This window comes from Engraulis encrasicolus, unplaced genomic scaffold, assembly GCF_034702125.1.
Source record: "Engraulis encrasicolus isolate BLACKSEA-1 unplaced genomic scaffold, IST_EnEncr_1.0 scaffold_522_np1212, whole genome shotgun sequence".
In the NCBI taxonomy this organism is placed as follows: Eukaryota; Metazoa; Chordata; class Actinopteri; order Clupeiformes; family Engraulidae; genus Engraulis; species Engraulis encrasicolus.
Genome location: NW_026945833.1, coordinates 11,618 through 30,512, shown reverse-complemented (window position 1 = coordinate 30,512; position 18,895 = coordinate 11,618). Strand labels below are relative to the sequence as shown.

General features: G+C 44.5%; 1 long non-coding RNA gene across 1 annotated transcript; it reads right to left on the bottom strand.

The window, feature by feature from the left end:
• Positions 1–14,101: 14,101 nt before the first annotated feature.
• LOC134444355 (uncharacterized) lies at positions 14,102–16,328 on the bottom strand. The gene is made up of 3 exons (XR_010033942.1): positions 16,173–16,328; positions 14,537–14,638; positions 14,102–14,442 (listed from the first exon to the last, which is right to left on the bottom strand). It is a non-coding gene; the product is annotated as an uncharacterized LOC134444355 (long non-coding RNA).
• Positions 16,329–18,895: the final 2,567 nt, after the last annotated feature.

The following is an 18,895-nucleotide window of genomic DNA, read 5'->3' as shown; positions in this document are numbered from 1 at the left end:
ACAGGGTCAGCTTTTCCGTGTCTGCTGCGGGACCGTAGAGGATCCCAGATCTTGGGGATAGTATTTCATTTTGTCCATGTTGTGATAGGCTTCCTGATCTGCTCCAGGCTCAACACATTTCCCATAGCCACATTTTGTTGTTTGGTGAAGAGCCCCTGTCAGTGGTGTAGTCTACTTTTTTATGGTGGGGTATACTGTATATTTGAGCATTTTTTGAAGTGGGTATACTGTATATATTTGTGCTATTCAAAACAATGGACCAATCAATTATAAGTGGGTATACTGAAATCCCTGAAATTTAGAAGTGGGTATACTCCTTATACCCGCGTTCTACGTAGACTACACCACTGGCCCCTGTCCCTCCCAAGATGGCAACCAGTCGGTCTGGTTTAAATGTTTTCTTGTTAGCTTGAGAAAAGCGTTGGAAAATATCAAGATGTCAACTTAATACAAGATCAAAGAGTATGAGCGAGTGTTCCATCAGTAATCTTACAAAGTGGTGATGTTAATGGGTGAAACTTATGGATTTTGCTCTTACAATAATACAGACGATGCAATGTCTTTAATTGTATCAGGTTATGTCTGAAATTAACTGAGAAATTGCTATATTTTCTAAGTACTGTTCCCAAAACTCTTCTCCTATCTCTTAATTTAGCTCAGTAGCTGCTTGTCTGTGGGCAGAGGAATCCTTGGGAGTCATCCTTAGTAGGAAATGATAGAAATACGATACTGCTCCTTTATCAAGGGGCTTGAATCTGTTTATCATGTTTAGGGTTTCATGTTTCTCATGTTGTTGTAGTTTACATTCAGTACTGTCATGTGTCATCTTTTGGCAAGTAAGAGAGTTGCTGCAGTCAATTGGCAGCTGCGTTTACAAAAGTTAAAATCCAGTGCATTGTCTGAATCTGAATGTGTCATAAATGATCATATTTTGCATTACCACCACATTACACATTACTACACATTACCACATTACATTTGAAAAACTTGTATTAACATATTTTGTCAGAAAAAAAGTTGAGTGAAATCTGAGCTGTGTTTCAAGTAGATCTTCCAAAATGGAACTGAAATGTAATTCAGAATGTTGCCTTATTGATTTCTTCGTATATTATCAGTTTGACCTTTTACAGTAATGACATTCAAACACATCAATGCTGTTTGGTTTGTATTTGCCTTTTCATAACATTTGCCTTTTTGTTTGTTTATTTGTTTATTTGATTTTTATTTGAATTTTCAGTAATAGCACTGCAGTGCTGTCATAAACACAAAGGAATACAAGAAAAGTAGGGGCCTGACAATCCAACCCTTCATGACTAGACAGAGGAGGGCAGGTGTTGCTGGGAGATGCAGTGAGGGACTTCAGTGGAAGTAGACGAGCAGGACAGAGACGACAGACCCCAACAGAATCAGGATACTTCCTCCCACATGCTTGGCACCGTTGCACAGGTCTCCCTCACAGCAGTGTACCCTCAATTCAGGCATGAGATGCAGCGTCGAGTTCAGCGAGCCATTATCACACCCAGTTGTGATGCAATCTCTGATTACCGTCTGCCAGGTGTGATTTTTGACTGCCTGTTCATATCCTGCAATAAAATTGTTGGATGATAATTTATTTTATGTACAATAATGATGTACAAGTATGACACAGAGTGGGGCAGGAGAGACACAAAACTCACCTGATAGTTTGAAGCAGCGTGTCTCTTCTTTTGTACAGTTCTTCTCAGGTATTGTTGTGCAGTAATCCTTTCCCTGGCAGGTTTCCTGGACACACCTCAGTCCGTTGCCTGAATCCAAATTTGGCTACAATATTTAATGTCAATGCATTATCTTTATCAATATAATGCATTACATTTGTTTGCTTTTGTGTGTGTGTGTGTGTGTGTGTGTGTGTGTGTGTGTGTGTGTGTGTGTGTGTGTGTGTGCGCGCCCTTCTGTATTTGGCATCCATTTTACGGACTTAAAAAACAAGAATTTCTTTTTTAAACAGTTGTTCTGTATCTTTCTTCTGCTGCTTGCTTCTGCTGAGAACTATGCAGAGAGAGAAGTACAGGGGTAGCAAGGTATAAGCTGTCTTCTGGGTAGTGACCTCTATCTAATCATGTAGACTAGTAAACTACACACATCCAATACTACCTAGTTAACCACACACACACACACACACACACACACACACACACACACACACACACACACACACACACACACACACACACGCACGCACGCACACACACACACACACACACACACACAACACACACACCTTGAGAGGAAAGGGGGTAGGGAATAGTAAACCGCTGTATAGACACTTACTATCTTTGTGAGGACCCTCCACTGACTCCAATGCTATTTACAAGCATTCAAAACTAGTGAATGTTAAACTGTTCCCTGACCAAAACAATCCCTAACCTGTCAGAAAACAAATGATTTTGCACTTTTTTCATCAACAACAAAACTAAATATTGAATGGCTCTGAGGACCGACCAAAATGTTCTCACAACCACAAATGTCAGGTTTTGGTCCTCACAATAGTAGTATAACAAGTCCAGTCAATATATCTCTGGATTTAAGCCCTGTTGTTACATTGATGCTAACGGTTAAACAAATAAAACATTTCAAGTCAGACAGCTGATCTTACCTCCATGGAGCTCTGCACTCAAAAGAGCAAGGGTGATGGTGATGGTAATGATGATCTTCATTTTGATCTAGGACCTACCTAGGCAATGTGTGCCTATAACGGGACCTTGAAAGTAAAAGGGAGAAGCGCGCCGGGATAGCGGGTGATGGTGACCTCTTTAGTAGAACTTTGTCAACACGCGCAGCAGGCCATGACTGCAACCACTGAGAAGCAAGGTAATTACAGGGTATTTGTCCAGGAGTTCGACTTAACATGTTACGTCACTACTAGTGTAACCAATGACAGTGAGAGAGATTTATGTGTAGCTTGAGGTTAACGACAGAAAGACCATGGTCTAGCTTTGCAGCCTGTACATTTAGCAAAGTGTGTATTTTTTCAATGTCATATTAAAATGTTTGTGGTTTGATCTCGTGTGTCCTGACTGTCCTCTGCTTAGCGCATTACACCACACTATGGCCAACATTGGTAAAATAACTCATTACAGTCATGGCCGTAACTACCATTGAGGACACAGAGGTAATGTCATCTGTATTTTTTCCAGTAATGTAAAATTGATCTATGATGAAAATAGATATATGATCAATATATATTATATTTAATAAAACATAAATATAAATGGGGTGGCGTATACAGACTGAATTTATTATTGTTATATCTATCATATACAGTATATGATATGTATGACTATACGCCATACGCCACCCCCATTTATCCTCAAGGCAGTGTTCAATGAAAACAAACTTAAGAATTTGACTGAAGTGTTTGAAGCATTCTAAATTTACAGTATGCAGTACAGCATGCAGCATTTCATTTCATTTAATTTATCATTTATTTAGCCAGGATTGTCCCATTGAGACTAGAGTCTCTTCTGCCAGGGAGTCCTGGTCAAAATGGCAGCATATATATGGTTACAGATATTTGACCTCTGTATTTGAAAATGTCTGGTTACGGCCCTGATCACAGTAATAAGAACTGCTATCAGGACTTGACTGTAGCCTACCTGCCAGCCAACAGTCGCCGAGTTCAATGATCAATAGGTTGATAGGCTGTATACAAATTTTGAAGCAATTATTTGACTATTATGTTCCCCTTAAACAGCAGTGTTAAAGAATGAGGTATAACATATGATACTGTCAAGTTGTTTGGTTTTGTTTAGTTTTGTTTGTTTTCAGTTTTGTTTGGTTTGTTTGTTTTATCCTCTGTGCATTTTCCCCCAACTTGAAAAGGTGACACTGGTGGAGCTGAAGGCACTGGAATTCACTCAAGCATGGACAGGACTACTGAGTTCCGTTTTAGTTTCTCCTTTTCCTTTTTTTTTATTTTTTTATATAGAGTTCAAGGCATTCAAGGTTCATCACAAATCAACAGGAAACAGAGCAGGTCTTTAGTCCCGTTAGTCCCTTTGCTAGGCAGGTAAAAAACCTGAAGGGAGATATAGCAGAAAAAGAACATGACATTAGTAAGCAGTAAAGAGCAGTGCGTTCATGCAAAGTGCAAATATGTAATGTGCAAAAATGCTTCATATAAATATGTCAAAGATAAACTTTGTAATACAAATACACTATAGATTAGCCATAAAAATACATTTCTGTAGAAAAATAGAATTCGATGTGAATAAAATGAGCATTTATACACATTAAATATTTAACTTCATTTTGACCATAGGCAACCCCACTAACTGGGCGCAATTGCCAAGCGCCGGCTCAAACCAACAGCATTATATAACAGATAGAGCATTAGTGAATCAAACCAACTTGTGCCTGGCTATTAACTTTACAATGTTTCACTGTTTCACTCATTGCAACTAAGGAAGGAAACAGCAGTCCGAAAACCATACTACCTCAAGACAAACACTGGTTAAATGCCATAGCGCATCACATCTCGCTACAAACAAGTTTACACAAACAACCGCGATGTAGGACAAACTCAGAAGTTTTTACCGGCTGCCTCTCCAAGTTTCAGTGTCAGTGTTGCACAGGATTTTCAAGCATTAGTCAAGCACAGCAAGCTTTTGTGTGTGACTCTTACCGTGTCTTTTCCCCAACTGGAGTGAGGCAACCTAATTAAAAGCACCTGAGTTTGACTTTTGCCGCGTTGTCAGATCAGCTGCGCTAGGGACAGCTGACGCTGATCAGCCAACGCACACAGCGCTAATTAGGTGGCTTGCGCTTAGCGCAGGTTAAACACCTCCCATTTTTTTCAATTTTTTTTCAATTTTTCTCCCGTGAATTTAAGTGAAATTAAAATAAATACAAAACTCTCATTGAACTGCACACCTCCCACTCGACCTTTACAGTAGCTATACTGGTAAGGTCGCTACTCAAACTAAATACACTGTCAGTGACCCTTTTGCTCTTCGATGGGCAGCAGGACGACCAGGCGCAGGACATCTCTGTGGAGGACGGTTGCTTGGGTTGCCCCCTTCTGGTCAGCAGCCTTCTTCGCATCCACAGCTTTCACAAGTGGAACGCAGAAACTGGGGATGACCCTTACGTTCACATCCCTCACGATGCCCTTGCTGTCGGGGTTGGTGCTGACCACTCTGCCCAGTCTGAACTGGCCTCTCATTGCATTCTGGTCGCACAGCCAGACGATGTCTCCAACAGCCACGTTCCTCTCGGCTGTGTGCCACTTGCTTCTTATGAAGAGGTTGGGACCAGCCAGCTGACTCCAGTTTCTCCAGAACTTGCTGACTTCTGACTGCATTGCTTGGAGTCTTTTGTAAGGGTATGTGGTAAAATCGAAAGTCTTGACATCACTACTTTGGGAGGCTCTTCCCAGCAGGAGAGAGTTAGGAGTTACATACTGGACACAGTCCTCCCGGCTCTGCATCCTGGCATCAATCGGGCGTTCGTTTGCAAGGTTGGCTGCCAAGTACAAAGCTGTTTGGAACTCACTGTAAGTCAGTATGGACTCCTTCCCCAGACTCTGCAGCGCTCTCTTCACAATGCGAACAGCAGCCTCTGCAGCACCGTTTCTGTGTGGGGAATCGGCTGGATGGATCTTCCACTCCCATGCAGTTCCACTTCTCGCAGCGGTCTCTTCCAGGGCCCCCTTGTTCTGACTGTCCAGGAAATGGTTCAGATCTGCCAGAACCGGCTTTGCACCTATGAAGTTGGTGCCTGGGTCTGACCAGACCTTTCTGGGGTGTCTTCGGACTGAAGAGAATTTCTGGTAGGCCAGTAGGAAAGCTTCTGTGGACATTGCGCTGGCCAGCTCAGTGTGGATGGCTCGACTGGCCATACAACAGAAGACCACACCCCAGACCTTCATAGTCACCCTCTTCTTGACCTCGTCCTTTACCAGGTAGGGCCCGAAGAGGTCTACAGTGGTGAATTGGAAAGGTGCAGCTGGCTCAGTTCTTTCAGGAGGCAGGTCAGCCATGACTTGTTGGCACCTTCTTGCTCTTGACTTTTTGCAGAGGATGCATGCGTCAACAACCTTTTGTGCGATCCTCCTCCCTCTGATGACCCAGGCCTTCTTCCTCATTTTGAGCAGGGTCCCGGCCACTCCGTCATGCGCTTCATTGTGCGACTCACGAGCCAGCAGTGTTGACACCCACGAGTCTGCCGGCAGCAGGGGGACAGCAGCATGGTCTCTTTCAAAGTTCTGCACTCTTCCTCCGCACACAAGAAGTCCAGTGCCTTGCTCTTTGAAGACCACAAGCCTGTCTGTCGTCGTGCTGGGGAATTTGGCGCCCTCTTGTGCAGCAAGGAAGAGGTCAGTCAGTGCCTGTTGCCGCTCCTTGGCAGAGATGGTGCCTCTCGATGGGACTTCCTCCCACCTTGGTCTGTTGAGGGTTCTGCTTGGCCCGAGGAACCTTTTTGCTGCCCTCCAGACGCAGGCAATGGCTTTCAGGAGTCTTGACAGGTCACTGAACCGCTCCACATCAATGAGGCTCTGAACGGCAGATCCTGCAAGCCCAAGTCCAGCTGGTTTCTGATCTTGGCTTGGTGCTTGCTTGGCAGACTGGGACCTTGTTATGGCAGCCACAAAGGCTTTCTTTTGCAGCTTGTTTATGCCTTCTCTTGCAGCAACAGCAATTTCCTTTGCAGACTTGATGGGCCACTCTTTCACAGGTAGAGTAAGGAACTTGGGACCAGTTTGCCACTCAGAGTCGTTGTCCAGGTCTTTGGGACTCCCACCTCTTGTGATCAGGTCTGCGATGTTCTGCGGTCCAGGGACCCACCACCAGTCTTGAGCTTGTGAATTGCTTTGAATTTCTCCGATGCGGTTTGCAAAGAAGGTTTGGAAGCCGTAGCTCTCCCTCTGGATCGCACCCAGGACTGTCCGGCTGTCCACAAGGTGGAACCATTTCTCCACTTCAATTCTGCAGTGGGTTTCGAAGTATCTCTTCAGACGGGACGCAAATACAGCCCCACAGACTTCAGCCTTCACAGCATCTCCCTTCTGGTCTAAAGGGGTCAGCTTTGCTTTTGACTCCACCAACCTCACAACGGGATCTTGACTGCAGCGCCACCTCAGGTACATCACTGCACCATAGGCGTGCTCACTTCCGTCTGAGAATGTGATTGTAAGTGGCTTTCCAGTGCAAGATGGTGGAGTCAGAGCTCTGGAGAACTTCAGTTTACAGAGCTGGACATATTCTTCAAAGAGTTTGATCGCATCTTCTCGTAGACCATCAGAGAGTGCTGTGTCCCATGCAGAGGTTGCGCTAGACTTTTTCACAGTCCGTCATTTTGACGGACAGGGTCGAAAAAAATCCGTCATCGCCTATTTTTTAAATTCGCCACCTAGTTTCTCAATGTGGGGGGTCGCGACCCCGCACCGAGAACAACACATGCGCAATTGCGGCCAATTGAGAGTAAACCGCTGTGAATACACCCCCTTTCACTCGACATTCATTCTCCAACTTCGAGGATGGAGTCAATTTTGCTGTCCACTTTCTCTCTCTGCCTCCCTCATTGCATTGTTTAAAAAGCTGCAGATATCTCTCATGGCGCGCGTCTGATTCAGTGTTCAGCGCTATGGTCACCACAAGCACTTTTTTAAAAGACACGTGCAGGGCTTTATCCAACAGCTGTCAGTCACTCGATTTGCTCTGATTAATGCACCGATTGTAATACAAAGGCGCAGTGTTAAATAATATTCGCGTTGGACTTCACATGCACGATGGAAAGGAAAGCCGTCTTGAAGCAGAAAGGTGTAGGCTAGCCTAGACAGTAGATAAAGGCACTGAAGCCTACAACAGGAAGACGACCAGATTTCGCAAAACTTTGTTGAAAAATGTCAGCGACGGTAAAGGGAACCTCTCCATACATAGCCCCATCGGGTTATATGTTGCCTCTGGGAGCGCGGTAAAGTTGTCTGAATAAAAAATATATCGCCTATAATGGGTGAACCAGCTATCGAAATGAGAGAAGGTTAGCCGTTTCTGGCAACGTTTGCCAAGTTGTAAGTTGCGTTGCCTGGTAATATTTTGGTTCTTGAATATCCGTCGTTTTTATTAGTTAATGTTCTGAAGCTGTTTTAGACCTGCGTTGCCTTTGAGTGAAGGTTCTGGCTAGCAAACGTGCTATTCGCATAGGCCTATTTGTTTATGTTTCAAGCGAGGAGTTATGAAATAATGCTTCTATGAAGGGCGATAGAGGGACAACTTCGTCATTGGCAGAAAATCAGATAGTCGGTAAATGTAGGCTTAGGTCTACAAATAGTTCTGAATCTTAAAGTCGAAGTCTTAGTTATTTTAATTCATTATTTTGAGCAAGTGCAGAGGCGCGCGCTCTGCTGCAGCCAGCCGCACAGCCCAGCTGCGGCGCATGGTATGACAAGCAAGGAGAGAGGGAGAAAGGCAAACGATAGTAGCATTAAATTATCTGCGCTGATAACTATGTCTAATTGAAATGCATATTTGCTCTACTCGATAGAGGCGTAGGCCTATTTAAACTTGTGATTTATTTATCATCACCCTGAATATTGATCCGTCAAAATGACGGACAGGCTTCAGAATTTTCCGTCATCCTTCAAAAAAATCTGTCAATGACGGACATTTGTCGGTTAACGCGACCTCTGGTCCCATGTGTCTTTGGTGGAGGAACTACTTCCTTTGGCTTCCTGGAATGCTTTGCGCACGAGGATTGCACCCTTTTGCTTTGCAGGAGTGACGAGGCCAGCAGGATCATACAGTCCAGCCACTTGACTAAGCAGCTCTCTTCTAGTCAGAGGATTTGGGGTCTGAGCTCTTACTTCCTCTTGAAGGAGATTTTGGCCCAGCCGCATTTTCTTTTTTCTCTTTGAGAAATTGATGGACGACATGACATGGAGCTGGTCTTCCTGGACAATGTAGCCAAGGCCAAGTGCTTTGTTGTCGTCATCACCCATTTGATTGGGAAGGACCATGACTGCAGTGTTGGCTTTCTCTCTGTCTTCTGGAGGCTCCTGCCTCCCACTTTGCCCAGAGAACACCCATGGCTTGAGATGGAACCCTCCGGCTTTGAGAATGCGTTCTACATTGGTGGTAGTGGCTTTCAGGCGATTGAGGTCATTGTCGGAGGTCAAAAGGTCGTCGACATAGCTGTCTTGCTGCAGTACTCGCCGCTCTTGCTCAAGGTGCATGAACTGAGGGAGGTTGGACGTATCCCGCATGGCAAGCTGTGCAATGCCTCCCGCAGGCTTGTCTCCTATATTCACCTTTGTGATGGCATACACTCCGATCTCCTCATCTTCAGTGTCCCGCCACAGGAACCTGTGCAGATGTACTTCACGATCCTCCAGCCAGACGGAGTTGTACATCTTCTTGATGTCACCCAGAGCAGCAAACACTCCACTTCGGAGCCTTAGGAGGACTGCTCGAATGGGGTTTAGGACGTCTGGACCTTTCATGAGCATATCATTCAGGCTCACTCCTCTGCATTTTTGACTGCTGTTCCAGACGAGCCGGACTGGAGTTGTGACTGAGTGAGGGTTTGGTGCTATGAGGTGACTCACGTACCACACAGGTCCGACCCAGCTGGCAATGGCTTTCTCAGACAGCTTGACTGCCGCTCCTCGGGAGACCATGTCGTGCACCTGGGCAGTGTAGGCTGCTTTCCACTTGGGCTCCTTTGAGAGGTGTCGTTCTGTTCTGAGGAATGTTGCCTCCACAGCTCCCCTATTGTTAGGGAGTGAAGCTGGGTCTTCTAGCCATGGATATTTGGCGTGCCAATGTGGATCTTTGCTGTGATGGTCGCTTGTGATGTAGGTGAGCCCTCCTTTCACCACTTCAAGTTCCCGTTCCTCAGCGAGCGTCATGTCTTTGCCCCCTGGTTGGCAATTTCCGCAACGGCAGCCTCCGCATCTCGGCTCACAGGCAGCGCCGATGCTGTCCCACCTCCACCACTCCAGGAAGTCCCGACCGGTGGTCAGGGTTCTGGCTTTCGGAACATCATGGCAAGACTGGATGGTTGGCAGCAGTTGAATGGGAGGCCTGGCTGAGAGTTCCTCATATTTGGTGGCAGCAGTTCGCATTGACCGGGCAAAGTGCGTTCCCGACGTGTGGGCTGACATTTTGACGTCTTCAAAGAGGTCTGGGTGAGTGCCTCCGACTGTCTTTCCCAAGGGTCCATCCCAGAGCACCAGGTCTCCAATGACCCTGATCCGCTGTGGTGCCAGCTTGCCCTCTCTGTGGCTTATCAGAAGGTCAATTTCTTTGGGTCTGGTGAGTTCGGCCATGGGTATGTCTGGGAACAGTCGGTGCAGTTGTTGAGCCGTTACACTGTTGTGGACGTCAGCTATGTTGTCCAGCCCGTAACAGACCAACTGGTGAGACTGCAGGCCACCTTTTGGGGACTTGACCCGGACTTTCAACAGGTACCTCTTTGTCTCCACGTGGAACTTCATACCTCCGACTCCATGGACGACGAGGGTCATCTCTTCACTGCGTAGGTTGAGTCTGCCAGCTGCCTTGTGAGTTATATAATTGGTGTCCGAGGCTAGGTCAATCAAGGTGCCAATTTGTTGCCCAGCGTTTGCGGTCACTTCAAGGAGCATCATTATGACGGGGAGTTCTCTCAGACCGTATTGTAGGAGGAGGCTAGATGGTTCACTTGCTGTACTCAGTGTCCTTGAGGTGGAATTGGAGAAGACATCTCTGCACTGCTTTGCAAGTTCAGCTGGGAGCTTGTTGATGAATTCTTCCTGGTCAACAGTGTATCCTTTTCTCTCTGCTTTTGGGTGATCACTCCTCAGTGCAGTGGTGGTTCGTGGAGCAGCATTGAGACAGAGGTAATAATGGTGGTCTGGGCGGCGTCCATCTTTGCAGTCCGGGTGCTTACACAGGTAGGTGGGTTTGCAGAACGCCTGGCCGTCATGAACTTCCAGACACCTCTCACATGCCCCCAGCTTCTTGACAGCGGCATTCTTCTCTGCTGGTTTCAGGGCCCGGAACTGCTTGCAGAAGTACAGCTTCCGTTTGTGCTTCCAGTCGCCGCAGAGGACGCATCCAGAGACTGCATCACCGGACTTGGTGGCTCTTGTCCTGGCGTGCCTTGGCTCAGACCGGGTTTCCCTCTTTGGCTCCTCCTCCTTCAGGTGCTCGAGCTGCTCATAGATGGTTTCTTGGTCTTTAAGGAAGGCCAGGAGACTGTCGAACCTGTTGCCAGGGATCACTGCATTTTTTGGGTCCGCTGCATGCACCAGCCACTCTTTCTTCAGGGTTTCTGGAAGCTTGCTCTCGATGGATTTTGTGACGAGAGGATTCTTCATTGCTCCTGCGTCTCCGAGGTCACATAAATCCTTCAGCGCTTTCTCCACAGTCTGAATGAGCTCCACTATTTTCCGTGGTTGATGGTTCTTAACAGCCGGCATCCTTTGCACCTCCTCCACTATTTCGAGGGCAATAGCTGTTTGGTTGCCAAACCGGTTCTCCAAGATGCGGAAGATGTCGGCTGCTTCCTGGTAGCTTGAGAGCCTCAGGTCTCGAGTGATTCCTTCTTCCAGGCTATCCAGCAACTGAAATTTCTTCACTTCTTTTGAGCCTGAGGGCTCACCTTGCTTCTGCAGGGCTTCCCAATCCTTCCTCCATCTATGGAAATCTCGTTTGTTTCCGGAAAATTTTGGGAGTGCGGTTGGTTTGAGTCGGATGGCAGGCACGAGTGGAGCGTGAGAGACAGGGGTGGGTTGTCGCTTCTCCTCCTTCAGTTTCTCAGCAATGAAGTCTGCCTTCCTGGCTGTAAGTGCGGGGATCCTTTGGATGAGGTCGCTCAGGCGGTCCAGAATGTTTTGCTTTTGACCAGGTGGGACCCATCGCTTCCACCGTTCGAAAGCCTCTTTCGCCGCTTCGGTCAGGTCTCGGAAGTGGGCCAGCAGGAATTCGTAGCCCTCTAGGCTGTTGTTGGGGTCTACTGTGCCTGTGCGTTTGCCCTCCCCCTCGGCCACTTGGAGCGCGGTGAGAATTTCTTTTTCGCCGTAGTCGGACCACAGCACATCTTGGAGTAGACCTTTCAGTTGGTTCAACCGCTCCTCACACTCACCAGCGATCTTTGTGAGGTCAGCCCTTTGATCTTGTGGTAACTCCCCCTCTTCCTCCAGATCTTCGAGGAGCTTGGCTTCCACATCATCGTTGGCCTCCCAGACCCTTTCTGCCGCCTTTGAGAGCGTGTTGAATGCTTCTTCTAGCTCTACAGCTGGCTTGTCCCTGTAGGTCCTCTGCAGTGTGTTTGCCAGCCGGGTGAAAGTCCTTTTTGCCACGGCCCGATCCTTCTTGAGCTCATCGGCAGACATTTCTCCCGCTGTACACTGTGGCTCACTGGCAGGGTAAGTGTTTGTCGTTGTGTGCGCTTCTGTTTCGGTCTTGCGCTTTCTTGCCTTTCTCCGCATCGACAGCAAGGCTCCCTAGTTGTCCTCCAGCTCCTGGCTCAGTGGTTCCCCACGTCCTTGGCTGCTGGATCTCGACGTCAGGGCCTCACGTTGTCGTCAGGATGGCTTCCTTCCGGTTCCAGGTCCTGGTCCCGGTTTTTTACTGTCAAGTTGTTTGGTTTTGTTTAGTTTTGTTTGTTTTCAGTTTTGTTTGGTTTGTTTGTTTTATCCTCTGTGCATTTTCCCCCAACTTGAAAAGGTGACACTGGTGGAGCTGAAGGCACTGGAATTCACTCAAGCATGGACAGGACTACTGAGTTCCGTTTTAGTTTCTCCTTTTCCTTTTTTTTTTCTTTTTATTTAGAGTTCAAGGCATTCAAGGTTCATCACAAATCAACAGGAAACAGAGCAGGTCTTTAGTCCCGTTAGTCCCTTTGCTAGGCAGGTAAAAAACCTGAAGGGAGATATAGCAGAAAAAGAACATGACATTAGTAAGCAGTAAAGAGCAGTGCGTTCATGCAAAGTGCAAATATGTAATGTGCAAAAATGCTTCATATAAATATGTCAAAGATAAACTTTGTAATACAAATACACTATAGATTAGCCATAAAAATACATTTCTGTAGAAAAATAGAATTCGATGTGAATAAAATGAGCATTTATACACATTAAATATTTAACTTCATTTTGACCATAGGCAACCCCACTAACTGGGCGCAATTGCCAAGCGTCGGCTCAAACCAACAGCATTATATAACAGATAGAGCATTAGTGAATCAAACCAACTTGTGCCTGGCTATTAACTTTACAATGTTTCACTGTTTCACTCATTGCAACTAAGGAAGGAAACAGCAGTCCGAAAACCAATACTACCTCAAGACAAACACTGGTTAAATGCCATAGCCATCACATCTCGCTACAAACAAGTTTACACAAACAACCGCGATGTAGGACAAACTCAGAAGTTCTTACCGGCTGCCTCTCCAAGTTTCAGTGTCAGTGTTGCACAGGATTTTCAAGCATTAGTCAAGCACAGCAAGCTTTTGTGTGTGACTCTTACCGTGTCTTTTCCCCAACTGGAGTGAGGCAACCTAATTAAAAGCACCTGAGTTTGACTTTTGCCGCGTTGTCAGATCAGCTGCGCTAGGGACAGCTGACGCTGATCAGCCAACGCACACAGCGCTAATTAGGTGGCTTGCGCTTAGCGCAGGTTAAACACCTCCCATTTTTTTCAATTTTTTTTCAATTTTTCTCCCGTGAATTTAAGTGAAATTAAAATAAATACAAAACTCTCATTGAACTGCACAGATACTGAGTGGGGCAGGAGGGACACAAAACTCCCCTGATAGTTTGAAGCAGCGTGTCTCTTTCTCAGCACAGGTCTTCACTTCTATTGCACAGTCATCAATTTCCTCGCAAATTTCCTTGTGACACTGCACAAGGCACTGCCTGCATTCAAATTGGCCACAATATTTAATGTCAATGTAATATATTTATCAAAATATTGCATTACAGTTTCGTGTGTGTGTGTGTGTGTGTGTGGGGGGGGGGGGGGGGGGGGTTGGGGGGGGGGGGGGTATTGGGCTGTGTGTGTGTGCCTTTTAAGAAAGATTGATTATTTTTGTTTATTTATGTATTCTATTTTTATTTGAATGACCAGAAATAGCACTGCAGTAGTGCTGTCATAAACACAAAGGAATACAAGAAAAGTAGGGGCCTGACAATCCAACCCTTCATGACTAGACAGAGGAGGGCAGGTGTTGCTGGGAGATCCTGTGAGGGACTTCAGTGGAAGTAGACGAGCAGGACGGAGACGACAGACCCCAACAGAAGCAGGATACTTCCTCCCACATGCTTGGCACCGTTGCACAGGTCCTCCTTACAGCAGTGTACCTTCCAGTTAGGCACGAAAGCCATCATCATCACCTTCAGCAAGGGATCATCATGCCCATTTTTGACGCAACCTTTGGTAATCGTGCTCTGGTTGGGATCTTTTAATTCTTCTTCAGATCCTGAAATAAATAGTTATTGGATTATCAATTATTTATGTAAAATAATGATGTGCAAGTATGACACAGACTGAGGCAGGAGGGACATACAACTCACCTCATAGTTAGCACTGTGGCTTTTCCTGATCACAGATCTCCTCTTCTATTTTTTAAGGATCACCTTTCTTGCAGGTTTCCTTGAAACACCTCAGTCCATTGCCTGAATCCAAATGTGGTCATAATATTTAATGTCAATGCATTATCTTTATCAATATTGTCATTACATTTGCATCCTCTGTGTGTGTGTGTATGTGTGTGTGTGTGTGTGTGTGTGTGTGTGTGTGTGTGTGTGTGTGTGTGTGTGTGTGTGTGTGTGTGTGTGTGTGTGTGTGTGTGTGTGTTTTAAACATTTGCTTTATTTATTTTTCTCGAGTTAACATTGCAGTATATTTGCAGGTTGCAGATGATGTAGCACATTGGCTATGCCACACTTGTGAATATAGGGCCACCCACCTACACCATGTTTTATTGAGCTTGTAAATATTTAAAGGGACACTGTGCAGGAAATGGTCAAAAAGGTAGGCCTACTGCAACTATGCTGCTCATTGAAATTGGGTTGCCTATTGCCAAATTTGATCTTTACATGAAAGTTTACTAAGTCTTAAACAAATACTTTCTAGTATGCTCCAAGTACAGTCATTTTTGTAGCTAAAAATGGCTATTTTTGGAAATTCAAAATGGCGGACCATGGAAAAGATCCCCTTTTTCATGTATGAAAAGTGCAATTTTTCCAGTCATAATGAACACTTTGAATTTGATGGTGGCGGTAAATATTCATGAAAAAGGTAACATTAGTGAATGGGCTGCATGAATTCTGGAAATAAAAAAAATAAAAAATCCTGCACAGTGTCCCTTTAACTTCCATGTATTATCTAACTTGTGAATAGGCATCTATTCCCTTATCTAATTAGACTAATGTTGTGTATTATGTGTAGGCCGACACCTCTACTTCCTCTGGGATCAGCAGGTTAACGCCACTCTTGGCAAAGACAGGCTGTACCTATAATTGCATTTACAGTTATTAGCATTTACACTATTGAGGGCAAAGTGATGATAAAAATCCATGCCTGAAATTCTAACAGCCTAGGTATGTTTTCTATACATTGAGTTGTATGAGGACAGTCATAGTAACTGTCAACAGTGAAATATATACACGTATTTCATTGAGTAGTCACTAGTTTGACTTTCAGGACTTATTTTCCTCAAGTAATTTGTGCATAAACACATATCAAAACCTGCTGTACCTTCACCAAAACCTCTTTGATAATCATCATCCTTGAAATGAATCATATTAGAATTTCTTAAGAATTCATAAGAATTTATTTTTTAGAGTTGTTCTGTGTCTTTTCTTCTGGTGCCTGTTACTTTCTTGAGAACTACATAGAGAGAGAAAAACAGGGGGAGTGACGCATGAGCTGTCTTTGGAGTATTTGCCTCTCTGTCTCTTTTCCTAAATAAATCTCAGAGGCTATCTCAGAGTCAAGAGTCAAAGAAAACACACACATATCGTTTCACAGACTCACAGAAAAAAAACCCAGAAGATATTCAAGAACTGTATATGCTGCATGCCATGGATTGGAACATATCCTGTCAAAATATCTCTGTATATAAGCCCTGTTTGCCCAGTGATGTTACATTGATGCTAACTGTTAATAAAACAAATAAAACATTTCAAGTCAGGCAGCTGATTTTACCTCCATGGAGAACTGCACTCAAAAGAGCAAGGGTGATGGTGATGGTAATGATCTTCATTTTGATGCAGGACCGACCAAGGCACATGTGCCAAGGACGAGACCTAGGAAGTAAAGTGGAGAACGGGGATAGCGGCTGACGGTGACCTCTTCAGTCCAACTTCGGCAACATGCGCAGCAGCCAATGACTGCAAGTGCTGTGTAGCAAGGACATTATAGGGTATTTCATCAGGGGGTTGGACTTACTGGTTCTGAAAAAAATACGAGAGACTTCCTTGTCGTGGGGTTCTGGGGGTCCTCCCCCAGAAAATGTAGTATGTCTTATATTGAACTTCCTGCGTTTTAACCAAATTGTGTCTCATTTCAGCAACCTCAAGTGTAACCAATGACAGTGCGAGAGAATCGTGTTTGGTGTCATGTCAATGACAATGTCAATTTCATGGTCTAGCTTAGCAGCTGCTGGCCAATGTATTTAGCAAAGTGTGTGTTATAAAATGTCAAACTGAGAGCAAAGCAGTTTTGTACAAATACCCAACTCCATTGAAGTTGAGACAAATAAATAAATTGTGAATGATAACAAAATACTGTCCTCTTCCAAACATCTGATTGTTACACTAGCTGGAAGAGAACAAGAAAGCATATCAGCTGACAAAACTGAGCAAAATTATTATTTTGGGGGATAATGAATGAAGAAATAACACGTCTTAAAAGAGTTTGGATGGGGCAATAAAAGACGGCAAATGTTGAAGAAGGCTAAAAACAAAGCACTTAACAACACTTAACGGTGAATTAAATTAACCACTGAGATGATTTTACATAAAAAATAATGTTGTCTGTCAATGCCATGGATAGGATTTCAACTGCTCAAACTGCTCAAATGGTAGGTGTGTGTTTCATCATGTTTTCCTTTATGTAGTGCTTACAATGTGACGGGTCTTGATCACGAGCTGGCCATTTTATCCCCTGGTGGTCCTTATAATTGAGCTGAATAGTTAGAACCAGGGCCGGATTAAGGCACAGGTTATATATGGCTAATGCCTGGGGGCCCCCACCTGCCAAGGGGCCCCTGACCAGCCAAAAGTGAAAAATTGCTGAATTGTGACCAATGATACAGCAAGTAAGTCCTGCTTGATTGTGACAAGATGCAGCATTGGCAAATTGCATCTGTTGTGTTCAGTACAATTGGTAGACATGTTATACTCAATTCCTAGCTCGTAATCATGACACTCTGACAATGTAAATTTGTCGTGAAATTTGCCTTCTGAGGGGGCCCACAGCAAACTGTAGCCTAGAGGCCCCAGGTCATTTTAATCCGGCCCTGGTTAGAACATAATAGAGAATGCAATTTGGCCTTATTATATGGCAATAATTGAAGGTCCTCCTTCAAAATATAATGTCTGAGTGTGGCTCCTTATGCTGTTTAATACTCTACAGATGAGAGAGAAGAGCTTGACCCCTTAACCCCATGCACCCCATGCCATCATAGATGCTGATTTTGAACTGAGCGCTAAAACAATTTCAATGGTCCATTTTCACTGTATCACAGAATGTGCAATACTCAGATTTATGGTATTTCTTTGACCGGACGAAGTGCAAGGCGAAACGCGTTGTTAACCTACACTAAATAAAAAAGCAGCAAAATCAAGTCCACCAGTGTGCGGTGATCCTTCTTACTGTGGATTACTGATGACTGCACTTCATCAGCACCTGGAACCTGGCTGTGCATATAGGAGTTTCAGATCTTTGAATACTACGTTATATTATAACTAAGTAAATATTACCTCTGGATGTTTAATTCTGGGTGACTCAGCCTCTCTGTAATGAACTTATAGGCTACATGGACATTAATTTTGGAAGTCAACGTGATTCATTTTGAAATGTTCTTCCTTGTGTTGTTTTGTAGATTTTAACAGTTAATATTTTGTCTTTCCACTGTTCTCCATCTAATGCAGGGGTGGGGAAACTATGTCGAGGCCATTTTATCCGTCCCCGATCTAATTTTAATTAGTGTTGCACCGATACCATTTTTTGTCCCTGATACCGATAGGCCTACCCGATACCCGGCTGTGCAGTATCGTCCGATACCGATACCATACCGATATTACTCTGTTTGAAATGTATATGAGTGATTCTACAATTCCCCTACACTTTTGGCAAAAGCAAAATGTCAATTATCAGTATTTTTTTTCAACTAAATGACCTAGATGTTTACATAGTGTATATATTTAAGTTTCCAAACAAACAAATTGCCAAGCTTAATCTGAAATCATTTGATAAATACTCTAATGAAAGCGAACATTTGCTTGATTATTTTGTCAACTGTGTTATGGACAAATACTATGTCATTTCAAACATATATACAAATACTACAGAGTTGAAACAACATACGTTTGAAAGTGCTTATGTCCCTTAGCAATAATGTTGTCATTAATCTGTGCAACTGATATAGAAAATGTGATTGTTGAGCTTCATAAGTAGGATTTTATGATTCACTGTGATACAGACTGACACATTTTCCATTATAAATCCCTGTAACGTCTGATTTGAATTTAGTCGCCCTCCTTACACAAGACTTCCTTCTCCAGAGATAATCCCAAGTGTCTGTTCATATGATTTTTTCAACACATAAGGGATCATTAGCTCAAAAACACTTTCAAAACAGTCAACCGTGTTACTCAACTGTGTTACGGTCAACAGTGCAGGGGAACAAGTCTGCACTTTTTTAG